Source organism: Phyllobates terribilis, unplaced genomic scaffold (genome assembly GCF_046119375.1).
Source record: "Phyllobates terribilis strain yellow unplaced genomic scaffold, ASM4611937v1 Scaffold_4__5_contigs__length_816908805, whole genome shotgun sequence".
NCBI lineage: Eukaryota > Metazoa > Chordata > Amphibia > Anura > Dendrobatidae > Phyllobates > Phyllobates terribilis.
Window position 1 is genome coordinate 262,595,480 of NW_027362764.1, and position 20,845 is coordinate 262,616,324.

Genomic DNA, 20,845 nt, shown 5'->3' on the forward strand with positions numbered 1-20,845 from the left:
ACATTTTAGTTTGTGATTGGTTTCTCTTCCGCCCATATTTTTATTTAGTTTTTTTGTCTTTGTTCTTTCTTTCCACTTCCAGTAGCAGAGATCTCAATAGTATTTGTCAGCTGTATGGCTTTCTGGCCTTTTGCTTCCCTTCCCACATTGTTCTAGTTTAAAGCTCTCCTGATGAGTGTAGCAAGGCGACTTCCAAATACATGTTTTCCAGTCTTCGTAAGGTGCACCCCATCTCTAGCAAGTAGTCCATTGTATAGGTAATTCATTCCGTGATCCAGAAATCCAAATCCTTGTTGACGGCACCATCAACGTAGCCAGTTGTTCACCTGTAGAATCTTATTCCACCTCATTGTTCCATGGTCATCCACTGGGAGGATGGATGAGAAGACCACCTGCGCTCCCAATTCTTTCACTTTCTTGCCTAAGTCTTCAAAGTCACTGTAGATGGTTTCCAGGTCCTTTCTTGCGGTGTCATTTGTCCCCACATGTATTAGCAGGAATGGGTAGTGATCTGTAGGTCTGAAGCGTCTTGATATCCTGATGGCTGGTAACCTTTCACAGTAACTTCTTACCATCGTTAAGGAGATACTGGGAGTTGCAGGTTCATGCGATACAGTTGTATATAATGGGGACTGTCCTGACATTGTAGTTGATTTCTGTACTAAGCTTGGTATGTACAGTATTTGTACACTGATGGTGGTTCTGGTGATGTATTCATGAACTGATGGTGTTTCAGGTGAGGTACTTGTGTACAGATGGTGGTTCTGAAAAATGACACAACCCCTGGGCTGTGGGGTTCTCGGTGCCGGGCCTGTCGTTGCTAGGGGAGATGTCACAGTGGCGGTGACCCGGTCCGTGACCCAGGGCGGTCAATCAAAAAGGGGAATATTTACAGGGGATTTATAGTTTTTATATACAGTTTGTGAAGCCACCTGTGGTATGCGGCTATGTGGAGCGGCCGCTGCGGAGCAGGTCCTCTGGAGCTGGTGTGAATGCAGCAGAGTTGGTTTAGCTCTTCACAGGTAGAGCTTAGCTCCAGGGCAGTGTAGATGTTGTTGTTATGAAGTAGCACTCGGGGTGCAGTGTGGTGCAGGGAGTGATGGCGCAGCAGCAATAGCTGACAGAGACGGTGGGGTGCAGTCTTCAGGGTTTTACTCACGATTTTCAGACTCCAAGTTCCCAGGGCCAGGGTAACTTCCCACGTCATCCTGTGCTTACTCAGGGAGGTGTTCAGCCAACCCTCAGGTACCTCCGGAGTACATAGCGGGACCCCCTTCTGTGTGTTCCTTCTGGCCGTCTCCCTGCACCTCACACCTAGTGTCCCAATCCAGTGACCGTGGGCCTTGTCGGGCGACGTCTTCTCTGTCCCCTGGGTCCTCTATGGCTACCTTCTTGGTGAGACAGATGTGGATTGTGGCTGCAGTACCTGAAATACTTCAGCCTCCGGTTTCCTAGTTGAGACTTGAAGAACTCTGCTAGTTTAGGGACTGGTCCCCTCTGTGCGACCTGACCCCTCCACCGCCTGGCAGATTCGGGCATACGGGTGGCCTCCAGCACTTCCCGTACCCCTGGGGTCCCTTCCACATTCCTGGAGCCTCTCCTGCTCCTCTCTCTCTTCAGTCTGTCCTGGGCCTCTCTCACTAGGCCCTCCTCTTGAGCAGAGCTCCTGCTGAGCTCCTACTCCTCTCACTGTCCTCCTTTGACTGACTGGCTTAACTCCCTCTAGAATGTTCCACCGTCTTTTTATATCACTTCTTCCAATGCTCCCCTGATTTACTTCCTCCACCCACACCCACTACATGGTTCCCCCTACTTTGGTTCCCCCCATTCCAGCCAGGGACAGGGCTCAGCAAGAAGGGTGACGCATCTTGCCCCTCCAGCTGGTCTGGAGTAGTGTAGTGTTGGATGCAGGTGTTAGGGTCCCGAGCAGTACTCCATCCTTACCTGAAAGTGAGATACCACACCTCTGGGTGAGATGCAGTACCTCTGTGGCGACTGAACCCGCAGGGGCGCCACATACCCCCCTGGTAAAACACAGCACTTCCGCGGGCTGGAACAGAGTAAAACAAGGTATTTCAGACTTACAAATTTTTTTAGAATACATTCACATAGAAGATAATAAACAAAACTTTTTCTTCCCATTATGGGAGGCACACTTTCATAAATGTTACTGGTTTCTATTAGCATATCAAACATTATAAAAGTATTTTCAATAACATTCTTCTTCACATCTAAAACATTTTTATCACTCTTCAAGTAAGTTTAGCAAACTGTAGTGAGATCTGTCACCGGGTGTCCATCTCACTGGGTAAGGTGCAACATGAGGGACCCGTCCGAAAACCCTCAACGGAGGCCCTGGGCGTGGCTGCAGGGCATTAGTGATCCAGGTGTTGGACCACGTCTTCGGCCATGCCAAACGGGTTTTTGTTCTGAGGTCTGTCTTGTTGTATAAAACCAATAGGGGCACTTTAACAAGTGCAACTATTTACAGGGAAAGTTTTTTTGCTGCTCACAGTCCTCAGCCTACAAGTTCTTGGTACCCTTACCGGGTAACTAAGTAAAACCCACAACACTTTTTAAACTTGCAGTGTCTCTGCTGTACCCTTCCGGGTAACTATATACAGTTCAGTTCACTAAAACAGTTTAACAGTGGGGCTCCCTCCAGGGAAACTCCTGGTTTCTGCAGGCTGACCCAGCCGGGTCTTCAGCCTCGTACTGCGGGGGCATGTCCTTCCTCTCCTTCACCACTCTTTATACCTGAAGGGCATACCAACCGTGCTCGCCCTTGTTGCGGGTAAAGGTGACACGGTCACCGGGGTAGAGGTCTCGGCCTAGATGCCCGTGTTGGAGATGGGGCTCGACGTCCCGCCGATTGACAAAGACGTCCCGACCCGTCTGCGGCTCTCTCACTTAGCCCCACCCAGCGTCCAGATCAAACTTCACTACTATCCCCTCCAGACGGGGACTGGATGTGGTGGACCTTGCTTTGCGGGCCCGGGTTTTGGCCGCCATGTTCCGGGCTTCCATCTGCTCCCACCGCACCTACCGGTCATGGGGCTCTTTCTCCAGCTGCAGGAACTCCCGTCTGCAGTACTCCTCCCTCCTGAGGGCCTGGGTCTGGGTATCCCACGGGCACCCCATGAGGTCCCCCTCCCAGTTGTCCCACCGAAACTCCTCTCCTCCTTGGCAGGTAACCGGGGGTGCAGTTGTGGGCGTCAGGGGGAGTCCCTGCTGGTCCTCGAACTTGGCGGACCAGTCATAGACGGGGCTTCTGTACACCCACTCGGGTGCAGGGGCAGGTGGCTATGGTAGGGGGCCCAGGAGCAGGTCGGCGGAGCAGGCGCCCGGGATCAGAGGTTCAGCCAGGGGGCCTAGGAGCAGGTCGGTGGAGCAGGCGCTCGGGATCGGAGGTTCCGCCAGGGGGCCCAGGAGCAGGTCAGGTAAAAGGGGTCCAACATCATATCCCCACAGGTGATCATCCGCCCATTAAAGAGAGGTGCCGGCCTGTACCCCCAGCACGCTATCAATGTGCCAAAGGAATGTTACAGGAGATGAAGGAGGCTGGGGTGATTAGAGATAGTTGTAGCCCCTGGGTAGCTCCATTAGTTCTCATTAGAAAGAAGGATGGTACAATGAGGATGTGTGTTGATTACAGGCAGATTAACTGCATTACACATAAAGACGCCTACCCATTACTCAGAATTGAGGAATCATTAGCAGCATTGAGATCAGCTAACTATTTCTCAATTTTGGATCTCACCAGTGGGTACTGGCAGGTTCCTGTGGCAGAGGCGGACAGAGAAAAGACCGCGTTTACAACACCAATGGGCCTCAGCGAGTTCAACTGCATGCCATTCGGGCTCCGCAACGCCCCAGGAACCTTCCAGCGGTTAATGGAGTGTTGCCTAGGACACAAAAACTTCGAAACCGTCCTGCTGTACCTGCTGTCATCTACTCAAAGACATATGAAGACCACCTGGCTGTGGTGTTCGAAGCCCTTTCTGGTTTTGGCCTAAAGGTAAAGCCGTCCAAGTGCCACCTGTTGAAGCCCAAGGTGCAGTACCTAGGTCATGTGGTAAGCGCCGAAGGTGTAGCACCAGACCTGAAAAAGTCACCGTGATCAAGGACTGGCCAAGACCCTCCACTATCAAGGAAGTGCGGCAGTTCCTCGGGCTGGTGGGCTACTACAGGAGATTCATCAAGGGTTTCACCAAGATAGCGGCACCCATGCAGGACCTCTTAGTGGGCCAATCCAAGAAGGCCAAGAACCCAAAACCTCCGTTCAAATGGGGTAAACCAGAAGACGAATCTTTCACTCGACTGAAAATGGCTCTTACTGGAGACGAAGTCCTGGCCTACCCCGACTATGGCCAACCATTTTTACTCCATACGGATGCCAGCAATGTGGGATTGGGAGCGGTGCTGTCCCAGGTACAGCAGGGCAGAGAGAGAGTGATTGCCTTCGCCAGCAGGAAGCTCCGTCCTACGGAAAGGAACCCCGACAACTATAGTTCCTTCAAGTTGGAGTTTTTAGCCATAGTCTGGGCTGTAACAGAGCGCTTCAAACACTACCTCGCCTCCTCCAGATTTACAGTCTTCACAGACAACAACCCTCTGATGCACCTGGAGACTGCAAAGCTTGGTGCCCTAGAGCAACGATGGATGGCCTGACTGTCTAACTACGAGTTTACCATCAAGTATCGGGCGGGCATAAAAACACTAATGCTGATGCGCTGTCCAGGATGCCCAACTTGCCAGATGGGGGAGAAGACCAGGAAGATCTGGAGGAGATAGAGCTACCCGCTTTCCATCGTCATGGGGTGACCCAGTGCTCCCACTGTGTGAGGTACAAGCGCTCCGCCAACAGAGAAGCCACGTTCAACCCACTGCCCCACCATAGATGGGCAGAGACGCAGGATAGCGACCAGGCTGTCCACCTGGTAAAGGAGTTGCTGACACAAGCTGACTCGCACCCTGATCCAGATGCTCCACAGGAGACCCAACAGTTGTGTAGGGAAAAGGGCAAACTGTTCATCTACGAGGGAAAGCTGTGTCGAAGAAGTATTAACTCCCGGACACACAAACTGGTCTGGCAGGTGGTAGTCCCGGGGCGGGATGCACCAATGGTCTTAGAAGCGTACCACGATGGAGCAGGACACTTCGGGTGGAAGAAGTTGGAGGTCCTGCTACGTGAGCGATTCTACTGGGTTGGCATGAGGAAAGCAATCGAGAGATGGTGTCGAGAATGTGGTCCATGCAACCTGAGACAGAAAGATCGTGACAGTCAGAGGGCTCCCCTGCAGCCCATAATCACCAAACAACCACTTGAACTGGTAGCCTTGGACCATGTGAAGCTAGCCCCAAGCCGGTCAGGCTATGTCTATGCTCTCACCATAGTAGACCACTACTCCAGGTTCTTGGTAATAGTGCCAGTGAAAGATCAGATGGCTCAGACGGCAACCAAAGCATTTCAACAACACTTGTGTCGCCCGCACGGTTACACTGAAGGAGTGCTTACCGACCAAGGTCCAGCCTTTGAAGCAGAGGTGTTCCAGGAGTTCTGTAACTTGTACGGCTGCAAGAAAATAAGGACAACGCCGTATCATCCCCAGACCAATGGGTTGTGTGAGAAGATGAACCAGGTGGTAATAGACCTGTTGAAGATGTTGTCCTTGAGGAACGTAGCCTGTGGCCAGAGAAGTTACCAGATTTGGTTGACCTATATAACTACATCCCGGTGAACTCCACCAACTGTACATCCGCTTACCTGATGAGAGCAAGACCTGGTAAGCTACCCATTGACTTAGACATGGGAGTTTTAACACCAGAGACGACATCACCAGATGCAGATTGGGATACAGAGTGACAGCAACAATACCGCAAGGTGCAAGAATGTGTGGAGAGAAGTTTATCCCAGGCGAGAGAGAAGCAGGAGAAAACTTACAATCAGCATGCACCTGCAGTTCCCTTATCACCTGGAGAACAGGTACTTAAGAGGAAGAGACGAGTCCATAAATTAGATGACCAGTGGGAGGTTGAGCCATATACCATCCTACCCTCAAATTACGATAACACCAAGGTGTGCCTCATCAGCAAAGATGGAGGGGAAACTTCAGCGGCAGTCTCAAGAGACCACTTGAAGATATGTCCTGAGCAGTTGAAACACAAAGAAGAAGACCAGGACAGCCCTCAGCCCACAGAAAAGGTGGAAGAAACGGTCCAGACAGTCCTTGGAGCATTTCCCCGGTCTTGGACGCAGGTGAACAGAGCAATTGTGGTACCGGCCTTACCGGAAGCTGCAGAGGCTCCAGAACATCTGGAAGACCAGTTGGCCCCAGAGACAGATGCTTCATCAGCAGCAGATCAGGAGAATCCACCCTCTGATAGCAGTGAACCTGTCGTACCCAGGGTGAGTCAAAGAATTAGTAGGAGATTACCCAGCCTACCGGTGTTACCTCAGACTACCTGTAGTGTAGTTCGCACTGAACCCACCACACCAGGGGTAGACACTAGGGACCAGGGTAGGTCAGTGACAACAAATGTACTACGTAGATCGACCCGGAGTACTAAAGGTCAGCTCCCTGTCTGCTCTAGGAACTAAAGTGTAAGAGAACTAAAGAGTATGTTATAAATAGTTGTAATCGTTAAATAATGCTAGAAATATATATAGTTGTTAAATTTATGAACAATTGGACCACAGGACTAGGTGTGGTCAGGACAATGTTGGATATAGTTACTAATTGGCCTAGAAATTGAACCGCAGGCGTGGCTGAAGACCAGTCCCACAGAAAGAGTGCCCTGAAGCCACGCCCAGGGACGATACACAAAGTGGGTTGATGCAGTTCCCACCAGCCAAATTTCAGTTACCCGGATTGTGGTGTAAAGACTAAGCGCCGCAGTGACTGCTGTACGTTTTTGATTGGGTTTTTTGTAGTTTTTGCTTTTTGAGATTTTGTAAACTGTTTGTAACGTGAATTGTTATTGTTAATTGTTAATTTCAAAAAGGTATCCTCAGTCCCGGAGTACTGAAGTTAACTAGGGGGGAATGTGGCACCCCAGGAGTCCGGTTGCCACAGTGGCATTGCCTCCCTCACAAGGGGGTGATGCCATGCCTGGAAGCAAGGAGGGGTCCCCTAATCAGGTTTTGCTAGCATGCAACACTTTCCTGGCTCCAGACCAGCAAGGGGAGCTCCTCCCCTTAGCAACTGGGATCTGGAGGCGGGGTTAGTTAGTGTGAGGAGAACAGAGAGGAGTTGAAGTCAGGACGTCGACGAGGAAAGACCTAGGGAGTGGAGCTGCACGGCAGTTCACCCCAGAAGGAAGCGCAGAAGAACCGGACACCGGAGTCCGAGGTTGTGGGGCACCGAAAGCCCAGCAGCAGAAACCGGAGGACAGGAGACTGCAGGTCTCCTGGCCCCATCAGACGCCCGGAGGCTCAGCAGCACATAGGGCCCAGCACCGCCACGTGGGAGCGACACCCCAGGAAGGCCCGAGCTGTCTGCCATACGGGTGAGCACAAAGACGTTTTACTCAGGGACGAGGGCTGCAGCATAGCTATACGCAGCAGGGCCAAAGAGGTAGCGCAAAGGGAAGGCCTACAACTCCACCTGGCTAGGTGGATCCCCCAACTTGCTTCCAGGCTGCCCGGACCTCTACTACCAGCTAGTACCCGTGCCCCGGTCTGCCTAACCACCGCAAGTAAAGATAAGCGGAAACCGCCATTAAGTTGTGGACTGATTATTAACTGCGCCATCCTCTGCACTACTCCGCACAGCATGATCTATAAAATCATTACTTCCTACCCTGGAGCTGAGCTCTGCCTGTGGAGAACTGAACCAACTCTGCTGCACTAACATCGGTTCCAGAGGTTCTGCACTGCAGCGGCGGCTCCATATATCCGCATACCACAGGTGGCGTCACGAACTGTATATAAAAACTATAAATCACCTGTAAATATCCCCTTTTATTGACCGCCCTGGGTCACGGACCGGGTCACCGCCACTGTGACATCTCCCCTAGCAACGACTGGCCCAGCACTGAGTACCCCACAGCGCAGGGGGCGCATCAACTTATGTGGCGCCCCTGCGGGTTCAGTCGCCACAGAGGTACTGCATCTCACCCAGAGGTGTGGTATCTTACTCTCAGGTAAGGATAGAGTGCTGCCCGGGACCTTAACACCTGCATCCAACACTACACTACTCCATACCAGCTGGAGGGGCAAGATGTGTCGCGCTTCCTGCTGAGTCCTGACCCTGGTTGGAGTGGGGGGAACCAATATAGGGGGAACCATGTAGTGGGTGTGGGTGGAGGACGTAGATCAGGGGAGCACTTGTTAGAAGTGATATAAAAGAGGGAACCATCTTGGAAAGACAGGTCTGTCAGAGGAGGACAGTGAAGGGAGCAGGAGCTCTGTAGGAGCTCTGCTCAGAGGAGCGGGCCTAGAGAGAGGCCCAGGACTGGAGAGAGAGAGAGAGGAGCAGGAGAGAGGCTCCAGGAAAGGGATCCCGGGGGTGCGGGCAGTGCTGGAGGCCACCCATACACCCGAATCTGCCAGGCGGTGGAGGGGCCAAGCCGCAGAGGGGACCGGCCCCTGACCAGTGAGAATTACAAGGTTCAACTGGAAACCGGAAGCTTCTGTACTTTCAGGGTGCAGTGGCCACATCCACACTCAAGTCGCCAAAAAGGTAACCACAGAGGATCCAGGGAACTCCAGGTTGCCCAGAAAGATCCGAGGATACCGGCTTGGAACACTGTTTGGCGAGGCGCAGGGCATGAAGGGTGAGAGCCAGCGCAGGAAGACGGCTGAGAAGGTCATATAGAACGGGGTCCTGTCAGGCACTCTTGAAACACCTGGGAGTTTGCTGAACCCACGCCTGGTGAATGCAGCGCGATGTGGGAGGCTGTAAGCTGGACAGTGAAACCTGAGGAACTTAACAACTGTGAGTAAACTCTGAAGACGGCACCCCACTGTCTCTGTGAAGTTATTGCTGCGCCATCACCCCCTGCACTACACCGCAACATCCATAACATCTCAGCACAGCTCTGGAGCTAACCTCTACCTGTGGAGAGCTAAACCAACTCTGCTGCATTAACAACAGCTCCAGAGGACCTGCTCCATAGGCGGCTCCCTTTAGCCGCATATCACAGGTGGCGTCACGAACTGTATATAAAAACTATAAATCCCCTGTAAATATTCCCCTTTTGATTGACCGCCCTGAGTCACGGACTGGGTCACCACTAGAGATGAGCGTTGTTCTACTCGAACTGTTCGCCAATCTCAAATTCGAGCTGTTTTGGGCGGTGTTCGAGCCGTTCGGCGAACACGAACAATTTGAGAAAAATTCGGCTGTTCGAGGTTATGTTCGATAACTGTTCGTGCACCCAAATCATAACTGGATTTTTTCTCAGTAATGATGAAAATTAATGTTAATACGCAGTTTGAGTGTACAGCGGGGTGGGGGGAGGGGCAGGGGATGGATCTCTGCAGGAACAATGAAGATCTCCATTTTTTTTTCTCTTTCCCGCATTTACAGTGGGGAGGTGCAATCTGTCAGCCTATCAGCAGCGCACACACGGAGCGAAGTGCTTTTTTTCACACAAGTAAGGGCATGTGTCATTGGCAGTGTATGTCACATGTCCTTGCCCTATAAGACCAAGCCATTTTCCCCCGTCGCCACCATTTTCTCACTGCTGCAGCTGCGTGTTAGACGGCACCGCTGTTGCTGTGTGCGCTATACCTTGTTAATTTCAAGCCAATTTTCGCACAAATATACAGATAGCTTGGGAGTAGGGAATAGTTGTGATTGCAGTCCTTTTAAGGACTAGGTTACAGCATTTCCTACGACTTTTATCAGGGAGGTCTGTGCTCTTAAATAGATCGGTTGTGGGAGTAAAGACTAATTGTAATTGCAGTCCTTTTCAGGACTAGGTTACATGAGTTCCTATCAGTTTTTGCCAGGCAGGTCTGTGCCAGTGCTGTGCAAGTTTTTTTCACAGCATTTGGCTGAATCTAGCAAAGCTAATCCTTTTTGGCCTATTGCAGAGTGTGTTAGTCAGTGGAGTAGCCTGTCTGTGTTGCAAGATATACCACCTGTGTATAGAATACCAATTTTTTAACTGCACCTAGTGAAGTAAAATCTTTTGGGCATAGCATCATTCTATTAGTCCATCTATACTGACCTCCATCAGGTTGCAAATTAAAACTAATTTTTATCTGCATCTACAGTACCTCTGAAAAAATATTTGGGCTTCTAGCAGTGTGTGGGACTTGTTCTATTAGTCCATCTATACTGACCTCCATCAGGTTGCAAACTGAATATATTTTTTTCTGCATCTACCTCTGAAAAAATATTGGGCTTCTAGCTGTGTGTGGGTCTTGTTCTATTAATCCATCTATACTGACCTCCATCAGGTTGCAAACTGAATATATTTTTTTCTGCATCTACCTCTGAAAAAATATTTGTCCTTCTAGTAGTGTGTCGGACTTTCTCTATTAGTCCATCTATACTGACCTCCATCAGGTTGCAAATTAAAACTAATTTTTATCTGCATCTACAGTACCTCTGAAAAAATATTTGGGCTTCTAGCAGTGTGTGGGACTTGTTCTATTAGTCCATCTATACTGACCTCCATCAGGTTGCAAACTGAATATATTTTTTTCTGCATCTACCTCTGAAAAAATATTTGGCCTTCTAGTAGTGTGTCGGACTTTCTCTATTAGTCCATCTATACTGACCTCCATCAGGTTGCAAATTAAAACTAATTTTTATCTGCATCTACAGTACCTCTGAAAAAATATTTGGGCTTCTAGCAGTGTGTGGGACTTGTTCTATTAGTCCATCTATACTGACCTCCATCAGGTTGCAAACTGAATATAGTTTTTTCTGCATCTACCTCTGAAAAAATATTGGGCTTCTAGCTGTGTGTGGGTCTTGTTCTTTTAATCCATCTATACTGACCTCCATCAGGTTGCAAACTGAATATATTTTTTTCTGCATCTACCTCTGAAAAAATATTTTGCCTTCTAGTAGTGTGTCGGACTTTCTCTATTAGTCCATCTATACTGACCTCCATCAGGTTGCAAACTGAATATAATTTTTTTCTGCATCTAGCTCTGAAAAAATATTTGGCCTTCTAGTAGTGTGTCGGACTTTCTCTATTAGTCCATCTATACTGACCTCCATCAGGTTGCAAATTAAAACTAATTTTTATCTGCATCTACAGTACCTCTGAAAAAATATTTGGGCTTCTAGCAGTGTGTGGGACTTGTTCTATTAGTCCATCTATACTGACCTCCATCAGGTTGCAAACTGAATATATTTTTTTCTGCATCTACCTCTGAAAAAATATTGGGCTTCTAGCTGTGTGTGGGTCTTGTTCTATTAATCCATCTATACTGACCTCCATCAGGTTGCAAACTGAATATAATTTTTTTCTGCATCTAGCTCTGAAAAAATATTTGGCCTTCTAGTAGTGTGTCGGACTTTCTCTATTAGTCCATCTATACTGACCTCCATCAGGTTGCAAATTAAAACTAATTTTTATCTGCATGTACAGTACCTCTGAAAAAATATTTGGGCTTCTAGCTGTGTGTGGGACTTGTTGTATTAGTCCATCTATACTGACCTCCATCAGGTTGCAAACTGAATATATTTTTTTCTGCATCTACCTCTGAAAAAATATTTGGCCTTCTAGTAGTGTGTCGGACTTTCTCTATTAGTCCATCTATACTGACCTCCATCAGGTTGCAAATTAAAAATAATTTTTATCTGCATCTACAGTACCTCTGAAAAAATATTTGGGCTTCTAGCTGTGTGCGGGACTTGTTGTATTAGTCCATCTATACTGACCTCCATCAGGTTGCAAACTGAATATATTTTTTTCTGCATCTACCTCTGAAAAAATATTTGGCCTTCTAGTAGTGTGTCGGACTTTCTCTATTAGTCCATCTATACTGACCTCCATCAGGTTGAAAATTAAAACTAATTTTTATCTGCATCTACAGTACCTCTGAAAAAATATTTGGGCTTCTAGCAGTGTGTGGGACTTGTTCTATTAGTCCATCTATACTGACCTCCATCAGGTTGCAAACTGAATATATTTTTTTCTGCATCTACCTCTGAAAAAATATTGGGCTTCTAGCTGTGTGTGGGTCTTGTTCTATTAATTCATCTATACTGACCTCCATCAGGTTGCAAACTGAATATATTTTTTTCTGCATCTACCTCTGAAAAAATATTTGGCCTTCTAGTAGTGTGTCGGACTTTCTCTATTAGTCCATCTATACTGACCTCCATCAGGTTGCAAATTCAAAATAATTTTTTTCTGCATCTAACCCAGCCAATAGTTTTGGCCTAATACCACAGTTTGGCCACTCAGCTCTGCTCGGTTACCATCCATTGTTTTTTTGTGCAAACAACTCCAGAGTTGTGAATTAGTTAACCACCAAAATAAGTGGAAAAAGGCCTGCTGCTGGTGGAAAGGGGAATAGGCGTGTTGGGAAGGGGAAAAAAGGTTGTGTCCGTGGGGTAGGTGTTAAAGCAACAGTAACATCTGCAGAAGAAAGACCATCTTCCAGCCAAACTAAAATGTCTACTTCTTTTAGCGGACAATGTGATAAGATCCCTTTCTTACGGCCACGCCAATCGCTACAAATTCCAGATGAGGCACAAAAACAGCAGGTGCTTCAACGGATATCAAGTGCTCCTTTAAGTGGGCTCTCCTCCACATCAACTTCAACATCACAAATACTCCAGTCCTCAAAGGTGTCACCCAAATCGCACTTGCTTCCTCACAGCTCCCAAATCTCCAGCTGCCCGTCTGAGTATGAGGTAGAACAGATGGTTGAGTCTGCAGAGCTGTTTACTCATACTATAGCCTGGGAATCAGAGGTCGACTCCAGCGCTTCTGTGAATCCAGACGAGGAAATGATCTGCACTGATGCCCAGAATCTTTATGAGTCGGATCCAGGACCAGACGCAGAAGGTTCTGACCATAATGTAGACCCTCATTCCCAAACTGTAACTCCTGTTGGTGGAGACAATGAGGAAGACGATGATAAGACTCAAATACCTGATTGGAGCGACAACTTTAGTTTTTTGTCAGGGCAGGAACAGGTTGGCTCTGAGGACGACGGGTGTGATAACGCACAGGGTGATGATGATGAGGTCGGAGATCCCACTTACTGTCAACCCACAGTCAGCCAAGAGATGAGGTCAGCAGAGGAGGTGGAGGAAGATGCTAGTGACGACGAGGTCAGGTTGCGCCTTCCTGGACAGAGACGTAGTACTGGAAGCACGTCAACAACTGCATCCTCAAACACAACTCTGCCTCTCACCACAAGTCGTGGTGGCTCTTCAGGTCGCATGGGTGCTAAGCCTTGCATAGCCTGGGCATTTTTTCAGATCGATAAAGATGACCCAACTTGTGTTATCTGTAACATTTGTCAGCAAAAGCTAAGTAGAGGCCAAAAAATACATAGTTTGAGTACTTCATGCATGAACCGGCACATGGACATGAAGCATAAGTTGCAGTGGGAAGCTCAGTGTGCTACAATGCGGCCTAGCCGGCCGGGCCAACCGCCGTCTGCCATATCTTGTGCATCCGCGGCCTCTTCATCCTCTGTGACTGGGGGGACAGCAGTCACACCTGTTTTGGGGCGCAGACCTGCCACCTCTTTACCCGCAACAGCCAGCGTGATTGGCAGGTCATCATTTTCTTTGGAGGTGGTAACACCAGCTGGTGTTGAGCGCTGTCCGACATCGATAGCACCACCTTTGGATCAAGGCAACCTAACATGTCCGCCTGCATCTTCCTCACAGACCGGCAGTTTGCCGGGGACACCCTTATCAACCCCGTCTAAGCACAATAGCCAGCCCTCGGTCCCTCAGATGTGGACAAGTAAAAGACCATTTCCTCCTAGCCATGAGAAAGCTAAGAGGTTGAATTTCACCATCTGCAAGCTCTTGGCTACAGAAATGCTGCCTTTCCGCCTGGTGGACACAGAGGATTTTCGAGACCTTATGTCCGTCGCAGTGCCCCAGTACCAGATGCCCAGTCGGCACTACTTCTCAAAGAAAGGTGTGCCTGCGCTCCACCAGCATGTCGCACACAACATCACCGCTTCTTTGAGAAACTCTGTGTGTGACAGGGTGCATTTCACCACAGACACTTGGACGAGTAGGCATGGACAGGGGCGTTACATGTCGCTGACTGGGCACTGGGTAACTATGGTGACAGCAGGACAAGGGGCTGCTGTCCAAGTCTTGCCGTCCCCACGAGTTGTGCGTCAATCCTCTTTATGTCAAAGTTCCTCCACTGCTTCTGCCTCCTCAACCTCCTCTCGGTCTTCCACCTGCACCCAAAGCCTGTCTGGTCATGCCACAAGCTTTCTAACTGCGCAGAAGGGATCCTGCACACCTCCTTACTATGCTGGCAGTAGGGCTCAACGTCATCAGGCGGTTTTTACATTGAAATGTCTGGGAAATGTGAGTCACACAGCTGAGGAGTTGTGGTCAGCTCTGGAGAACCAATTTCATGAATGGTTGTCTCCACTGGACCTGAAACCAGGGAAGGCCGTGTGCGACAATGCTGCAAACCTGGGTGCGGCCCTTCGCCGGGGCAATGTCACACACGTGCCTTGTATGGCTCACGTGTTGAACCTGGTTGTCCAGCAATTTTTAGCCCACTATCCCAGACTAGATGGCCTTCTGCAGAGGGCACGGTCGCTGTGTGCTCACTTCCGCCGTTCGCATCCCGCAGCTCAGCGACTTACATCTCTACAGAAGTCGTTGGGCCTGCCACTTCACCGGCTAAAATGCGATGTGCCTACCCGGTGGAATTCAACTCTGCACATGTTGCAGCGACTGTGGCAGCACCGACAAGCCCTGGTGCAATACGTTCTGACGTATAGCCTGGGCCAACGAGATTCAGAGGTGGGGCAAATCACGCTGGAGGAGTGGTCTCAGATCAGGGACCTATGCACCCTTCTGCACAGTTTTGAAATGGCGACGAAGATGTTTAGTGCTGACGATGCCATTATCAGCATGACTATTCCGGTGATTTACATACTGGAGCACATGTTAAACAGAATTCGGAGTCAGGTGGTGGCACAAGAGGAAGTGGAGGAAGTAGAGGAGGAGGAGTTGTATGCGGAAGGGCTAACATCTGCAAGGTCCAGAAGGTCGGCAGCACCAAGGCGGCAGGCATGTGAGGGTGGGGGAGATGGTTTTACCAGGGCGCATGGTAGCAGCCAAACTAGTGAGGAAGGTGCAGGAGCCCAGGAAGAAGTGGAGGACGAACTGATGGAAGACTCATCAGATGAGGGAGACCTTGATCACATTTCTGTTGTGCGAGGTTGGGGGGAGAGGACAGAGGAAGGAAGCATGATTGTTACCTCGCCACCAACACAACAGGGACTTGGTGCTCCTGGATGCGCAACACACATGAGTGCCTTCTTGCTGCACTACCTGCAACATGACCCTCGAATTGTGAGAATTAGAAATAATCCTGACTACTGGGTTGCCACACTGTTAGATCCCCGGTACAAAAGTAAATTTGCAGAAATTATTCCTGCCATAGAAAGGGATGCACGCATGCAGGAGTATCAGCAGAGACTGTTGCAGAATCTTACATGTGCTTTTCCACAAAATACCAGTGGTGCACGTAGTGAATCTCACAGTTCCAACTTGCCAACCGTGGGACCGTCAAGTGTTCAGCACTCAAACCGTAACAGAACCACAGTATCTGCTGGTAACATCAATTTTGCGGAATCATTTCACCACTTTTTTAGCCCATCCTTTGCAAGGCCACAGGAGACAAGAAGTCTGACACATAGTCAACGCCTAGAGACGATGGTACAGGAGTATCTCCAAGTAAACATTGAAGCCACGACTGTGTCACTGGACCCTTGCTCTTTTTGGGCTTCCAATCTGGATAAATGGCCGGAGCTAGCCACTTACGCCTTGGAGATCTTGTCATGCCCCGCAGCCAGCGTTCTATCTGAACGTGTGTTCAGCGCTGCTGGTGGTGTGCTGACAGATAAGCGCACGCGGCTCTCCACTGATAATGTAGACAGACTCACGTTCATAAAGATGAACAAATCATGGATCCGAAACGACTTTTCTACCCCTGTCTCATCCTGGGGAGAGTAAAAGCTTGATGATTGGTTAAAATCACCCTACCAAACGTTTTAAGCTTTCAAATTACTAATCATGTTTATCTGTATCTTGACTGGAAAATAATTTGGGCTTTGTAGCAGTGTGCAGCACTGATCCTATTAGGCCATCTATAATAAGCTCCACCAGATTTAAAATTAAAAATAATTTTTAGCTGCATCTAGCCCGGAAAATAATTTTGGGGCTCCGAGATGCGCAAGACACATAAGTGCCTTCTTGCTGCACTACCTGCAGCATGACCCTCATATTGTCAGAATTCAAAGTAATCATGACTACTGGGTTGCCACACTCTTAGATCCCCCAAACTTTTCGATCAACCTTTTCATTTTAATAAAGACCAAAAAAATGGTCATTTTTGAAATTATAAGCATTAGCAGGTTGTTAGAAACTGAAATCAAACAGTTTTCAACTCAAAACTTTATTCTAGGTGATGTTACATTTTCACATAGGACCCCTTGTTCGAAAGGAGCTTCTGAACTCTCTCGTCCATTGAATTTGTCAGGTTTTGGATGGTTTCTGCTTCAATTGTTTTGCATGAGGACAGAATACCCTCCCAGAGCTGTTGCTTAGATGTGAACTGCCTCCCGCCATCATAGACACTCCTTTTAATGATGCTCCAAAGGTTCTGAATGGGGTAGAGGTCAGGGGAGCATGGGGGTCACACCATAAGTTTGTCCCCTTTTATGCCCATATCAGCCAGAGATGCAGATGTTTTATGTGCAGCATGAGATGGTGCATTATCATGCAGAAAAATGATCTTGCTGTGAAATACACGGTTCTTCTTCTTGAACCATGGCAGGAAGTGCTGTTTGAGAAAATCCACATACATTATGGAGTTCATCTTTAGCGCCTTCAGGGATCCTAAAGGGGCCGACAATCTCTCTCCCCATGATTCCAGCCCAAAACATTACTCCACCTCCTCCTTGTTGGCGCTGTAGCCTTGTTTGCGTGGGGTGTCCATCAACCAGCCATCCTCCACTCCATCCATCTGGACCATCGAGCGCTGCACGGCACTCATCCGTGAACAAAACAGTTTTGAAATCAGTCTTCATGTAATGTTTGGCCCACTGGAGCCGTTTCTGCTTGTGTGAAGTGGATAGAGGAGGTCGACAGGATGGCGTATGCACAGCTGCAAACCTCTGAAGGACCCTGCATCTTGTTGTTCGGGGGACGTTGGAGGCACAAGCAGCTTCAAAAACTTGTCTGCTGCTATGACAAGGCTTTTTTGCCGCTGCTCTTTCAACCTGACGTAATTGCCTGTAGGAAAGAGTCCTCAATTTGCCCTTATCAGCACGCACACGTGTGTACTGTGAATCAGCTACATACTTCTTGATTGCCAAGACACTTCATCCTGATCATCGCACAATGTTGATTGTAGTCATGCCTTGACCTAAACACTCCACAATTTGTTGCTTCTCAGCAGCCGACACATCCTTTTTCTTTCCCATTTTGGCAGAAAATGTAGGCTGCTTAATAATGTGAGAGAGCCTTCTTAAGTAGTCTTGCCTTTCATTGGACACACCTGCCAAACTAATTAGCACAGGTGTCTGCAATTGCTTACAGTGATATAAAGAGCCCTGACACACATCACCATCAATGAGTTTAACTGACAAACAAACAAATTCTTCCCTTATCACTCCTAAACACTTTTTGCATAATAATTTGGAACGCGGTGTACATGTGCTTTTCCACAAAACACCAGCGGTTCACGTAGTGAATCTTACAGTTCTAACTTGCCAACCGTGGTCTGTATGGAATTGTTCAATATGTTATCTAAGACAACATAGATGGGAGAGGTCTCTATGAATAGGAATTCCTAAGTATTTGATACCCTGTGAGGGCCAGGCAAAGGGAAAGTTGGACTGGATGGAATCCTATATGGATTTGGGGAGGGAGACATCGAGGGCCTCAGACTTCGCTGCATTGATTTTAAAATTTTACCATGTAACAAAGTGATCTATTTCAGCCATAACAGCATGGATGGATATATGTGATTGAGTGATATATACTAGGACATCATCAGCAAATAGAGAGCACTTGTACTCGGTGCCTCCCACCTCAATCCACCTAATATTGGGGTTATGGCGAATTGATGAGAGCAGGTGCTCCGTCACTAGGATGTATAAGAGAGGGGACAGAGGACATCCCTGCCTTGTCCCATTGGTGATTGTGAAAGGTGATGAAAATGTTCTGACGCACCCCCTGGGCCTTGGGACACCCGGAGCCGGACCCTTTTTTGTGGATGCTGGGGGTTGTAGTCTTCGTGGCGGCGACCCGGTTCCGTGGCTCAGGGCGGTCAAACCAGTGGCGGAACTATTTATGTGGTTTTGATGTTTAAATGTCCGACTACGCCACCCGTGGATTGCGGTCAGAGTGAACCGCCGCTACAGGGCAGACCGCTGAGGCTGGTGTTGTGGGTGCAGCAGAGCGTAGCATAACTCCCCACGGGAGGAGTATAGCCTCAGGGCAGTGTATGCGGAGGATGGGGGTGATGGTGCAGGGCAGCAGCAGTAACGACACGGAGTCAGTGATGCAGTCCAGGGCCTTTACTCACAGTTCTTATTATCCAGACCACGTCTGCAGGTAACGGCTGCCCACGTCGTACTGTGCTCACCAGGTGAGGGGCTCAGACAACTCCCAGATAACTTTGGAGCACTTCACAGGACCCCCTTTGTGTGTCCTTTGTCTGGCCTTTCTTACCAACACTTCTGTCCGGCTGCCTCGGGCCTCCTCTTGGTAAACTTGGCGCCAGTTTCCCTGACCCTATGTGGTGCCTTCCTAGCGGGTGTAGCGAGGGGCTGCGCCACATAAAATGTCAGAGCCTCCGGTTTCTAGCTGCGGGTCGTTTCCTGCCTCCACTAGTTCGGGGACCGGTCTCCCCCTTTGGCCTGACCCCTCCACGCAGGTGGATTCGGGCGTGCGGTGGCGACTCGCCCGTCCGCACCCCTGGGATCCCTTCATTCCTCGTTCCTGGAGCCTTCTCCGCTCCTCTTCCTTCCTTCTCCCTCTTCCAGGCCTGGGCCTCTGTTACTAGGCCCGCCTCCGGAGCAGAGCTCATGCAGAGCCCCTGCTCCCTGCCACTTCTGCTCAGACTTCTCTGCACTGAACTAAGATGGTGCCCACCTTTTATACTCCCTTCTCAATGCACCCAGGAACTGCTTCCTCCCTGCTCCTGCACTACAGGGTTCCCCTTCCTCAGTGTTCCCTCCCCCCACTCCAGCCAGGGACAGGGACTGTCGTGCCCATCTCAGGGGCATATTGGTTGCCCTGCCCCACGGCAATGTGGTGTAATGCATGCAGGTGTCGGGTCCTGATCCACACTCCATCCTTACCTGAGAGTGAGATATCACACCTCTGGGTGAGGTGCAATACGTCTGTAGCAACCGAGCCCTCAGGGTGCTACAGTTCCATTTATCTTCAGCCTAGGTGACGTATTGCGATACAGGGCCGTGATTTTGGCTATAAAAGGGTCCCCTAGACCCCTACCCCAAGTTTTTTAAGAGAATCATATATGGCGTGCCAGGAGACTCTATGGAATGCTTTCTCAGCATCCAACGAGAGTATCTAATTACAAATTTTTAACTGCATCTAGCCCAGGAAATACTTTGTGCCTAGTAGCAGTGTCTGCTAGTCAGCGGATTATCCCGGCTGTTAAGCAAGCTACACCACCTGTAGTTTAGACACTTAATTTTTTCAAAGGAAATGCTTCGGGACCATGGGATACTCAGTGAAGAGCATCAGGAGGCACCCCAAGGCATAGGGGCTGGGACTGGCAGTAGGATGCCTTGCGGTGGACAGCCGAGCTCGATCCTTATAAAAGCTTTTTAACTGCAGCAGCTTTAGTGGACGCTACTGGAGCTGGAATTACGCGGCTGCTGGCATGAGACTTGCCCTCCAATAGATCCTTGTAAATGGATTTAAAGTGTATTCATTCAAATTAGAGAGACAATTTAAATTAAAAAGCTTAGAGCTGCCTCCACCACAGGGGGGCTCGCTCGACCCACCAGCGGACAGGCACCAGTATTGGGAGAGGGGGGCTGGCCCTCAGGGTTCACCTCGGCTCTGGCACAAACCCGGCGACACGGAGGTGGCACGGGCAGGAGCGGACTGGCCGTGTCGGCTTCTCACTTTTTGGATTTTAGAAGGGCATGACATGCCTATATCTGTGTCTCCCCCTCCTTTTACTCCTCCACCTCTTTTATTTTCGCATGACTATATGTACTTGTCACTTTTCCATGTGTTAGTTGTGTCTTCTGAGCAGTTTGTCAGCTTTTGGACACCTTTGAAGGTGTTTTCTATGTGTTTCTATGTGTTTTTGTTTGCCTGCCATTGGTTTTAACGGTGTTCGAAGGTGTTCGACGAACAGTTCGACGAACAGTTCGGCGAACACACGGGTGTTCGACGAACCGAACCGAACTCGAACACTACGGGGGTGGCTCAACACTAGTCACCACCACTGTGACATCTCCCCTAGCAACGACGGGCCCGGCACCGAGTACTCCACGGCCCAGGGGGCGTGTCATATTCATGTATTGATGGTGTTTCCGGTGAGGTATTTGTGTACAGATGGTGGTTCTGATGTTGTAATCATGCACTGATCGTGGTCCTGGTGCTGTATTCATGTACTGATGGTGGTTCTGATGCTGCATTCCTTTGCTGTTGGTGGTTCT